We start from the raw sequence: 11,506 nt of genomic DNA on the forward strand, positions 1-11,506 counted from the left end.
CTTCTCTAAGGGAGTCTAGGCAGGGGCCTTTGTTTTTGAAATTGATTGTTTACTGAGCAATTAAAAACTAATTCTTGAACGTGGTTACTACTAGTTTATGTATGCCATTTAAGGTAGAAGATTGAGATTTCAGTTGAACTTGGTAAAAGCAAACAAGGAAGGAAAATGCCATAAATCCTCCAAATTTGGAAGATTCCGAACAGAAGGTTATGTGAGTAGAGTGTGGGTTTTATTACACGACATCACCGGTGGGGTTCATATCTCCATTCACATCAAATTTCATTCCTCGACATCCATATCTCCTTTCAGATTAAATCTTTCTTCAAAATCCGGAATGTATCATTACGCAACAAGAAATCATTACTCTAACAAGGAATGGTCTTCACTGTCACTATTATTGATCTTGACTAAGTGGGCTCTATTGCGAGATCATTAGTCATTGCACAACGTGTATAAAAAGGCCGGTGTTAAACATTCGTCTAATCAAAATATAATAGTTGGTACACCAGTGTAATTGTATATGCTTCATGCCTTCATGTATGTATGTGTGTGTGTGTGTATATATATTATTCACTCATGGTGGTGTTGCTGATTTGTAAAGACTGGTCTACTGCTTTTGGAATGCAAAACAAAACAAAACAATGTTCAACTATTCATGGGTAGAGAGAGAGAGAGAGAGTAGAAAGCAAATGAATCTATTCTTAGAGTTGTAGACACATGGTGGATCCTCTATGAGAATTAGCTAATGCCACGTGTCATAGTTGCACAATTAAAATATGCACAGTAAGTAGAGGAAGTATTATTGTCATAGTCCTTATCATGATGGGTCACAGCAATCAGACCCCTACATTACAAACATGGCAGAAGTGGTCATGTAACCATCCTCATATTCTCTTTATAGGAGATTGATGGTTCAAAAACAAAAAGGGGTCACTTTTTTTTTTTTTTTTTTTTTTTTGGGTAAATATATAGATCAAGTATAGCAACAAGAAGATCATCAGCAAAGGACCCATATAGATAAAAAAAAAAAAAAAAAATTAAATAAAAAAATGGCCACAAATTTGGTCAATGGCAAAAAATAGTGGAGTAGAAATGAAGTGTTGTGCTAGACAAAATCATTAAGAGAGCAACCCTTCACAAAAAAGAATTACTATACCGACATGGGATAAAAGAGGATTCAATGATAGCTTTAATTAGAGAGATGTAATTTGTCTTCTTCCATTGGTCACAATTGATTAGGACTATCAAACTGGGCACCTTTAGAAACAAACTTTTTGAGATCCACTACATGCCTCTACGCATTACATAGCATATTCTATACTTGCTATAAAAGTAATACAAAGTTATACCCATTTGCATCTTCAAATGCAATTATTCATAATTGTGCCAAAAGAAATGGAAATTACAGCACTTAATTGATTAGCTTGTACACTCAAATTTGGTCAACAAATAAAATGGTCAATCTATGATTACAGATTGTGGTAGTCTTATGTTCATACTCAAATTTGATAACATCCCACTTCACATAAATTTGAAGTTTGGTTAGACTATTTCAAAAATTATTGTATGATGTCAAAATTATTGATTTGACTAATCACTAGTTAACAAACAAATAAAAAGTTAAATAAAGATAACACAATACAGGCAAATCTGGTGTCAACTAATCCGGCTATGTAATAATTTTTTAAAATATTATAATATAAGTACTTTGCTCTTTTACTTTATTTTATTTTATTTTTTTAAAAAGTACTTTTTAGGCCCACCATTCCAACTCAAATAGTGGGCCAAGAATCCCAGCCATAGGATGCATTTGGCCCACCATTTCTTATTCTACTTCATCTTTTTATTTTCATGTAATGATTAGCACTAATTTTATGCCTTTCCATTTTTTTTTAAAAATTTCATGTAATGATTAATACTAATTTTATAGCTTTCCATTTTTTTTTAATTTTCATGTAATGATTAGCACTAATTTTATTCCTTTCCGTCTTTTTATTTTCATGTAATGATGAGCAATCAGAGTTATGAGCATGGAAAATTGAGATAATGGAGTGACAGTTCAATGTACTTAGTTAACATGAGGAACTGGATCGGGCTGTCCCGGAAGAATTGTATATAATACTACACTAAAATATGTGGACCGTCAGAATCCATTAACCCAATACTTAATTTTGGCTCCTTCATATATATAAATATATTTTATTATACCTTGACATAAAATACTTACACCCACTTTGCCCCCGAAGCCTTTATTTTGAGAGGCAGAGAAGTATCGGTAGGCTTGAACCCTTGCTCCTTGTAATTTGTTTTATGATCATAACATTTTTCTCTAGTGTAATGCTATAGGAGGTATTCCTTATAATACTTCTCACGAGCTCTATCTTTTTGTCTTCAGCCATTTGAAAAAGGATTGTACGAAGTTTATATAGTCAAAATTTTGTACAAAAAAATTATTTACAGTTCATCACACAAATCAGTTAAGGTTTTACACTATTTCTTATTTTACCAAATTACAATATTAACTTTGACAGTCTCCTAATAGAATTTTGAATATATATATATATATATATATATATATATATATATATATATATATATATAAAAGATTATTTTAATATTTGTAACATGATATATTTGTGTATTATTTTCATTGCTCAAAGTATGCTAATTTAAAAGAGAACTCATGAAAGTGTCATTAGACTCATGACTCGTGAGCAAGACTTCTTAGTAGCAGTAGGAAATCAAGTATAACAATAAAAACGAATGCAAAAATATATTCGGGTTACCTCAAAGTAGCTTTACCCGAATTAGAAATAAAATAGCGGATGAATCACGTGTCAACATAGCCTCGATCAATCTCGCGATGGAACTACACTACGAATACAGATACACTACGAATACAAGCGTAATCCTTAATTCGACAGTACAAAAGCCTTTATTGCTATCCAGAAATAATTGACAGAGAAAGAGAATATTTGGTGTGCTAGGGTTTTCCTTTTGACTTTTTGTGTATGTAGTGGTATGGAAGAATATCACAATGTAATATATTTATATTATTTCATTCCTTGGTCCCCAAGCCAATATCAGATAAGGAAAGCTCTAAATATAATCTAGACTTTTCCTAATCGAGTCGGGCTCACCCAAGGGTGCCCCGATTTGGGTCCAAACCCAAAATTTAACATCTCCCACTCCCACATGGGGTGCACGACACTATCATATCTATTTCTCAAAAATATCTAGTCGTTGAGACAATTCATACAAGCTAATGTACTGTGCGACTGTCGAGAACACCTGAGTGTGGGAGCTCTAAACTAGTAACTCATAAAAAAGTAGAATTGAGACATCAACCCTTAAATAAAAATATATAGTGTCTAAGTATACCTAAATCCATCTAGTCACATCGGTTCAAGCATCTCTAATCCCTCTAGGAGCTATGCTTAACCATTCAAATTCAAGCAATATACCTATGCTTACATTGCAGCTCATTAGAGGCAATATAAGTTGTCGGCAATATAAATTAGTGATGTGTCTCAGATAATCTTCCCTTCACCTTCAAGCCACTTAGCTCAGAATTAACCGCTTTCTCAACATTGGCCCGTAAGGTCGAATCATACATAATCGCAGTAACATACCAAAGTAGCTGAGCATCACCTATTTACCTTATGGCATAGTCAAAGGTAACAAAGGGTACATAGTTGGTCATTTAAAACCTTTGGACTCACACGGTGAGGAAGTAGGGATCCATTCACTCACCTATATAAATGGTCACTAGGCATATGTAGTGTGAAATACATGCTACAGTGGAGTAACTCTTCCAATCATAAACTCTAATACTATACAGATCTTAGTCTAATTGCTATGCAAGTGCCTAACCCAAGTCCTTCATTTTGTTGGCCATCACACGCGCCAAAAAATGATCTCGCATCTGGCTATCAATACAGGCATAATAGATGGTGGGCATATTCATTGTCAGTCTCTATAATCATCAGACCTCATCTTGGCTCAAACCAAGGCGCCATCATAACTAAAGTGTCTCATCTTTGCTCGCTATCTCAAGCGCTAAAGGTGACTACTCGTGTGAGTGAGTCAATCAAAACCTGTTAACATACTACCTATCCAATAGGTATGTGTGTGTGCTAATCATACTTTATGTTCATTCTACAATAATCATTAATAAAAAAATTATCAAAATGAACATATGCATCAAATAACATTGTGGAAGGAAATTTTCCCACCACTCACGAAATGCCACATGTCAGCTGCAGTGATTCCAATTTTCACCATTTTTCATTTTTGGAATTTTCTGATTTTTTGAGGGTATTTTCTTCCTTTCTTGTTTTGCGTGCCGGACACTGTGGAGTGTGCCGGTTGTGTTCGAGAGTTGGTTGGGGCATTTCATTGAGTTCAGGGCTCTTTGAAATGCAAAGGTTGCCATTTCGGCATTTTTTCGTTTTTCAAGCCGGGCAGTCTCGGGTGGACCCTCTACCGGAATTGTTGAGTACGGGGGTTTTGGTTGGGTCCAATTGCATCATGTTCATCTTAATTAATGTGTTGTGTGTGATTATTTTTAATAGTTGATGAATATATAAATTTGTGGAGGGAATTAATGACAAAAAAGAAAAAGGAAAATAAAAGAAAAGTGGAGTGGGACCCACCCCCACCTTAAAGGGGTTAGAGACCACCCCTTGGTCTTTCATTTATCTCTTCTCCCGTAAGTCTCTCTCTCTCACTCTCAAAATTCCATTTTTCTTTTTCTTTTGTTTCAAAAACTTCAAAGTTTAATCCCTTTCTCATTCCTTAGTATTTTTAAGTGCCGTTTGCGGTAAATTGAAGCCCACGACGAGGTCTACGAATTGATCGGAACATTTTCTTGTTTGGTGCACTCTAGGGAATTTGAGATCTAGGGCACAATTGGGGGTTTTTGCCTAATTTGAGGTAGGGGTGTTCTAATCCATGATTTCTTATGCTTTTGTGAGTAAATTCTTATATTGCATGCTTAATTAATTTAAATTCTTGCAAATTGTTTAAATATTATATTCGGAAGGTGTGTATATGTGTATAATGTGTATAAACATGCCTATGTGTAATGGAAATTGTGTTATATATGCCTAACTAGCTTGAATTCTTGTAAGTTACTTATGTGTTGTACATAGGAAATATGAGATTATATGCTAGTTGTCAAATTGTGTAATAGCATGCACTTGTGAAATGGAAATTTCTCTTTATATGCTTAATATGCTAAATTAATGTTGAATGAAAGCATGAGGTTCTTGTTTTAGAAATTTAACTTGCAAGCATGTGTGATGTTCTATAGTGGAATTAACAATTAGAAGCATGAGGCATTCGTGCATCCATTGGGAAAGGAAAAAGGGAAAAATGTTTTGAAAGCAAATGAAATGATTTTGGGAAATTGTTTTAAAAAGTGTTTGTGAAAACTCGGATGCCTAGGAGGCGCCTAGTGGTCCGTGGTGTTAGTGTGATCTAGAGGGGGATTAGAGAGAGACTCTAGTATGGTTGAGCTACCCAGATGACGCCATGGAGGTGCCATGTGGTCGGGGAAGACTAGCCAAACCCTTCCTCGTAACGCCTTGGAGGTGCCTTGGGTCGGATACACTAATGGTTTGGATGTTGAAACGGAAATGTTTCGAAAAATGGGGAGCGACATGAGTATGGCATTGCACTTCATTGGCATACATGGCGTGATTGTGACTTGGATGGTATATGTGTTTATATTGGATGTTGTGGTTATGGTATACATCCCCGGTATAGTATGATCCCGTTCTCTTGTTTTCTATTCAATATATGCACTCACGGGGTCATAAGAAGTGTGTCTTAGACACTTCCTACTGAGCTTATGCTTACCCCTTTATTATTAACATTTTTCAGGTCATGGTAAAGAAGTGGCGGACGACAATCCACCACCGGATTAGCTGAGTTGACGGACTTGATCTCTTTTGTGCTTAATGTGTATATTAATCCTTTGGTTGTGAAAATTTATAAGGACCATTATGTATCTTTCATATGGTAGGAAATGGTCTTGACACCATTCATTTGTGTTTTGAGGTCTCATTATAATTTCAATGCCCATGTAAGGCCTTAAGGCCATATTTTTAATGTATGACGGCTTTGCTTAATTTTAATGATGTATCGGACTCGTGTATGGTCTTATTCAATTTTGAAATCACTTGGTAATGTTAGTTTCATCATTAAATTAGGATTTGGGTCAAGTTCAGGCTTTGAATTAGATCACCAAGGGATCAAGGTTGAGTCGAAGTGCTAAAAATCACAAATTTTAGGCTGTTTGGGGCATTTTGGAAGTTCTGGGCATCTTGAACCGGTTCATCCCCTTTGAATCGGTTTAAAAAGGAGTCATTGGTTCGAGAATGGGCATACTACACATCTTGAACCGGTTCAAGGTCCTTGAACCGGTTCAAGTCCCCTAGTAAACTATTCAGGCTTCTACAGTTGATAGCTCGGATCGTTTGACTTCGGATCGTCATAACTTCTTCGTTTAGAAGCCAAATAGGGTCATTCTTGAGTCCATTTTGAAGGATTTTGAGTTAGCTTTCCAATTATACTAACCTTATTTCTAAATTCTACTCATGTTGAGAGTTATGGTCATTTTAGTGGGATAGTGTCAGAAATTTCCCTGAATTGGGTAAGGGTACTTTTGGGAATTTTTATCCGGTGACCGTGGAACCTCACCGAGCATCATGGAATGACTAGAATAGTTTTTTTTTTAGACCTCATTTGACTACTTTAAGGATGGGTTATCCTTTTATATTATAAAAAGACCATTTTACCCCCTAGTATGTCCTCGAGTTTAGGTAAGGACCTGGTTAGCGATTCGGACCCCCAGTTTGGGTCGTTACATCAGCAAACTAAATAAAGAAGCCAAACCATATACACAAGCCAGAAGAAGAAGCCCATTGCATGAAAGTTCAGCAGAAAGAGGCCCAATACGCGAAATAGCCCAAGGATTAACGTTTGGTAGTAAATGGCAAGTCATTATGAAATTTAAGACAATATATGTAATAGTCTGTAACGGCCCCAAAGAGTCCTCATTGTAACAAGTATAAATACAAAGGGTAAGACCCAAAGAAGGGCTTATGATTTCCGCTGCCCTTAGCTCTTGTTCTTCCTTGATCTTATTCTTAATACTCTATTTTACTGTTTATATATTTTCTTAAGTGTTGAAGGTGTCTGATCCTTCGGGTCGAATCATCATATTCGAGCTGAAATTTTGTACACCTACACTCTGGTGCCGTCTGTGGAAAAGGGACTAAAAGCCTCTCACCACCATTGTTGAGTTCTTTGATACATGCGACATCGCTTCAGGATGGCAACGGGATAAGATGCCGTTCAAATGTAGCAGCTAAAAATCATACAAAAATTGTGCGAAGAGATGCATGAACAATTCAATACCATGCGTCAAGCGAATGAGGCTAGTGCCCAGCAGATCAATACCTTAAGGCAAGCCAATGAGGCAAGTGCTACTCAAATTAATGCCTTATGACAGGAGAACGAGGAGCTCAGGGCCACCAACATGCCTCCTCCTCCACTGGATGCTGATCTATAGAATCCCCAAGATCAACAGCCCAAGCGACGAAACTAAAAGCTGAACATACCACCAGTTCAGGTGGTTCAAGGGGACAATAACAACTTTCAGTAGCCAAGGATTCCTCCACAAAATTTTGACGCACTTCGAGCCATGCTCGAATAAAATATGAATGAGGAGACCTATCAATCCTAAATAGCGACAAAATCTACATTGGGAATATCGCGGTAGACGCAAACGCAAGGCTTTGAAGATCACGGCTAATCCGAGTAACGCAACACTTTAATTCCAGAGGCGTATCTTCAACATTTGACTAATAATGATATCCTGGTAAGTTTCAGGAGAGAAGTGGATGAGCGAATTAAGGGGTTGAAGGCCAAACGCCTGAAGACATGGCCAGAGATTTCACCGCCTCCACAATCAAAACCCCTTTTGCCGATAAGATAGAGCAAGTCGAGAGGCCAAAAAAGTTCATCATACAAAAGTTTATTAAGTTTGACGGAACCAGAGATCCAATGAAGCACTTAAACCACTACATCTAGGAAATGACTTTAGATGTATGAAATGATTTGTTTTTGTGCAAGATATTCCCCTCCAGTTTAACAGGAGTAACAGTGGAGTGGCTAAAAAATAGACCTTACAAGTCATTTTCTATACTTGCTATAAAATATATATTTTATTATAACTTGACAAAAAATACTTACACCCACTTTGCCCCTAAAGCCTTTACTTTGAGAGGCAAAGAAGTACCAGTAGGCTACAACCCTTGGCCCCTGCAATATGTATTATGATTATAACATTTTTCTCAAGTGCAATGCTACTAGGAGGTCTTCCTTATGATACTTCTCACGAGCTCTATCTTTTTGTCTTTAGCCATTTGAAAAAGGATTGTACAAGGTTTCTATAATCAAAATTTTGTACAAAAAGTTATTTACAGTTCATCACACGAATCAGTTAAAGTTTTACACACTTTTATTTTATTTTATAAACCAAATTACAATATTAACTTTGGCCGTCTCGTAATAGAATTTTTGTTACCCAAGAATTGACTCTAGAGAGGAGAGGGGGGGGGGGGGGGGGAATAGAGTCAATGGCCAATTTTTGCAATTTATAGAAATAAAATTTCTAATCAACAATTTAACCAATTATGCAATAATCAAGATATGAAAATAAACACTTTATAGCATAATTGTAAAAGAGATAAGGGAAGAGAAATTGCAAACAATGATTCAGCGATTTTAGCAAGGTTCGTAAACTCTTACTCCTTTGCTCAAGACTCCTCTTGAGACTTTTTTTTTTTCCTAGTTGGGACTCACACACACTGCCTCCACTGAGGTTCGAACCCCTGACCTCCCTTTGGGAAATAGGAGCCTTGTACCGCTAGGCCACAGACCTGTTGGTCTCTTGAGACTTCCCAATCCACTATAACTTCTCCTTACGGGCGGAGAGCAAATATTTACATGAAGCAACTCCTTGCTTCACCTTGCTAAGAGAACAACCTTCCTTTAGTCTTCCTTTGGGTCACACCAACCCTTTACAATAGATTGTAACAAATATAAGAAGTACAAGATATCTCTCAAAGATAGATGTACAAATTTTAGCTCACAATTAGAGTATTGATGAATATAAGTGAAGCTTAAACTCTATGAATGATATGAACGAGAGAAGATAATATAAGTGAAGAACATAAGCTTTTATGAACTCAATAGAATCTCTCAAGTGTATAATAGAGCAAAAACTCTATGAAGATTCGAACAAGAGTAAAAGAGCCCTTTGAATCCTTAGTAGAATCTCTCAAGATTAGTATATGAATGAATGAGAGAGATGAAGAGAAAATGTGAGAACAAAAGCTCTCTTTTGATGCCTAATGAGGTCTCTCAAGTGTTGGCTCTCTTTCATACCCACAATTTCCAAACATTGTGTATTTATAGCCCTATTGAAGAATAAATCCGTTTGGAGGCAATATAGTAAAGTCCCATAAGGTTCTATGGTTAAACTAGCCGTTATTTCAAATTTATCTCAGTGTCGATCTGCTGATGGTACATTTTCGGTCGGCTGACATCCCGTTTCGATCGGCCGAAACGATGACTCTTAGAATCTGAACTCTCTGTTTTGTTGTCGGCCGACTGCCACATACTGGGCATTATCACCAGTCAGCTGACAGACAAAAAATCCGTGCTGATAGTTTTCTTTCAGTTTAGTCTTTCTGCTAGACTTTTTGGTCCATTTACTTTAAGTTTATAATGTAAATAAGGAAGTACCCCCCATTTGGATTCAATAAAAAATATAAGAAAATTGAAATCCAACTAAATCAAAATATAGAAATTCAGTTTTAGTATAAATTTGGATTTCCAACAGCTTTGGTAAAAATGAATCCTTATGTAGACCAATGTAGAATTGATGAGAAAATATCATAATATCAGATTTGGCTATTTGAAGTGTAAGGAGTAATTACCGGGAAAAATTATTTTGAAATAATCATTATTTTAAAAATTTATTTTTTACACTCAGCCAATTTTCATACTTAGCCAAAAAGACAGTTTTTCATCAGGTCCATACTAGGGTTCTAATGTCCTTTACCAACTCATGGTAATGAAGACTTCATATGCCTTAATCATTGACCAATATGAATCATGTGATTGATGTGCGTAGTTTTAGCATTTCTACTACAAGTGATGAGTTCTTTCAAATCTTATGCAAGCTTGAGCCATCTCACTCTTTAGCAAAGACTCCATATGTTAAGTATATATGAATGAAGTGCATAGTCTATTGCTAATGGATATATGAGCATATGAATGATGTAATGATATGCATGGTCCTATAAAGATGAGCTTTAAATAAATTCATAAATACTTTGACATTGAATCATAAACACTTACCATCATATCTATCTCTTTCTTTAAGCTTTGTCCATGATCTTTAGGCTTTGAGATATTCTTTCTTTCTTCCTTCCTTTGAGTTTCTTTCTGCCTCATTGTAGTCTAAGCTATCTTTTCTTACAACTTCAAGTCTTTTTTGTATCCATTTATTTCCTTGATGTGATCTTAAATAATGAATACTTGGAATGATCTTTAGTGTTTCATTGAGGTCATTCTTTGAATGTGAATATTCTATGTAACACTCAATGTAAACATTAGTTCTTAAACACCATTAATGGTTTGTTATCATCAAAACCTCTAGATTGTCCTTGGATGGAATCCTTAAGGTCAACAATTTCCCCCTTTTTGATGATAACAAAATATTGATATGTTCATAAGCAAGTGGAGTGGCATTTGAAAAATGCCCCTCTATCAAAGTGCATTCAATGAACATAATGTTATAAATAGCATGCCTTCTATATCATAAATCATTTAAACATAAATATGCATTTAAGATCATTTCACACATCACATATCTCTCCCCTTTTGGTATCTCAAAAAGGTGGGAGGCCTAGACAATTTCATTGAGCTTTTATCATTTAGCATAGTGAAGTAATACAATGAAGAATTGGTAATAGTAGTATTAATAACTATAATATGCTTTGGAATGAAACATGTAAGCAATTATATCATAAGAAGCCAATTTTATTGATAACATGAGTTCAATATATCATTAAGGTTCATGGCATATACAAAAGTATACATAAAACATAAACCAAGAATGAAACATAAACTCAAAAGAAAGAAGTATACAAAAGAATACGTAATGAAGTTTAACCAAAAAGAAAATAAAAATGAAGCATGGACTAGAATAAACAGAAATGCAAAAACCTTGCAAGGCAAATCTAGGAATTTAAATGTACTTCAATCTTAATATATTTTTCCCATTTGATATTTTCAAGAATGAGAGAAATTTTTTTCAAAGTCATGAACGCTCATAAGAAAAGAATATAATGACCAAAAAATCATTTTAAGGCCTGTTTGACAATATACAAGATAAGTCAATTAAGCTAAGCAAATCATGCAATAT

Source organism: Cornus florida, unplaced genomic scaffold (genome assembly GCF_030987335.1).
Source record: "Cornus florida cultivar Cherokee Brave unplaced genomic scaffold, ASM3098733v1 CherokeeBrave_3.0.0_Hap2_Chr01, whole genome shotgun sequence".
NCBI lineage: Eukaryota > Viridiplantae > Streptophyta > Magnoliopsida > Cornales > Cornaceae > Cornus > Cornus florida.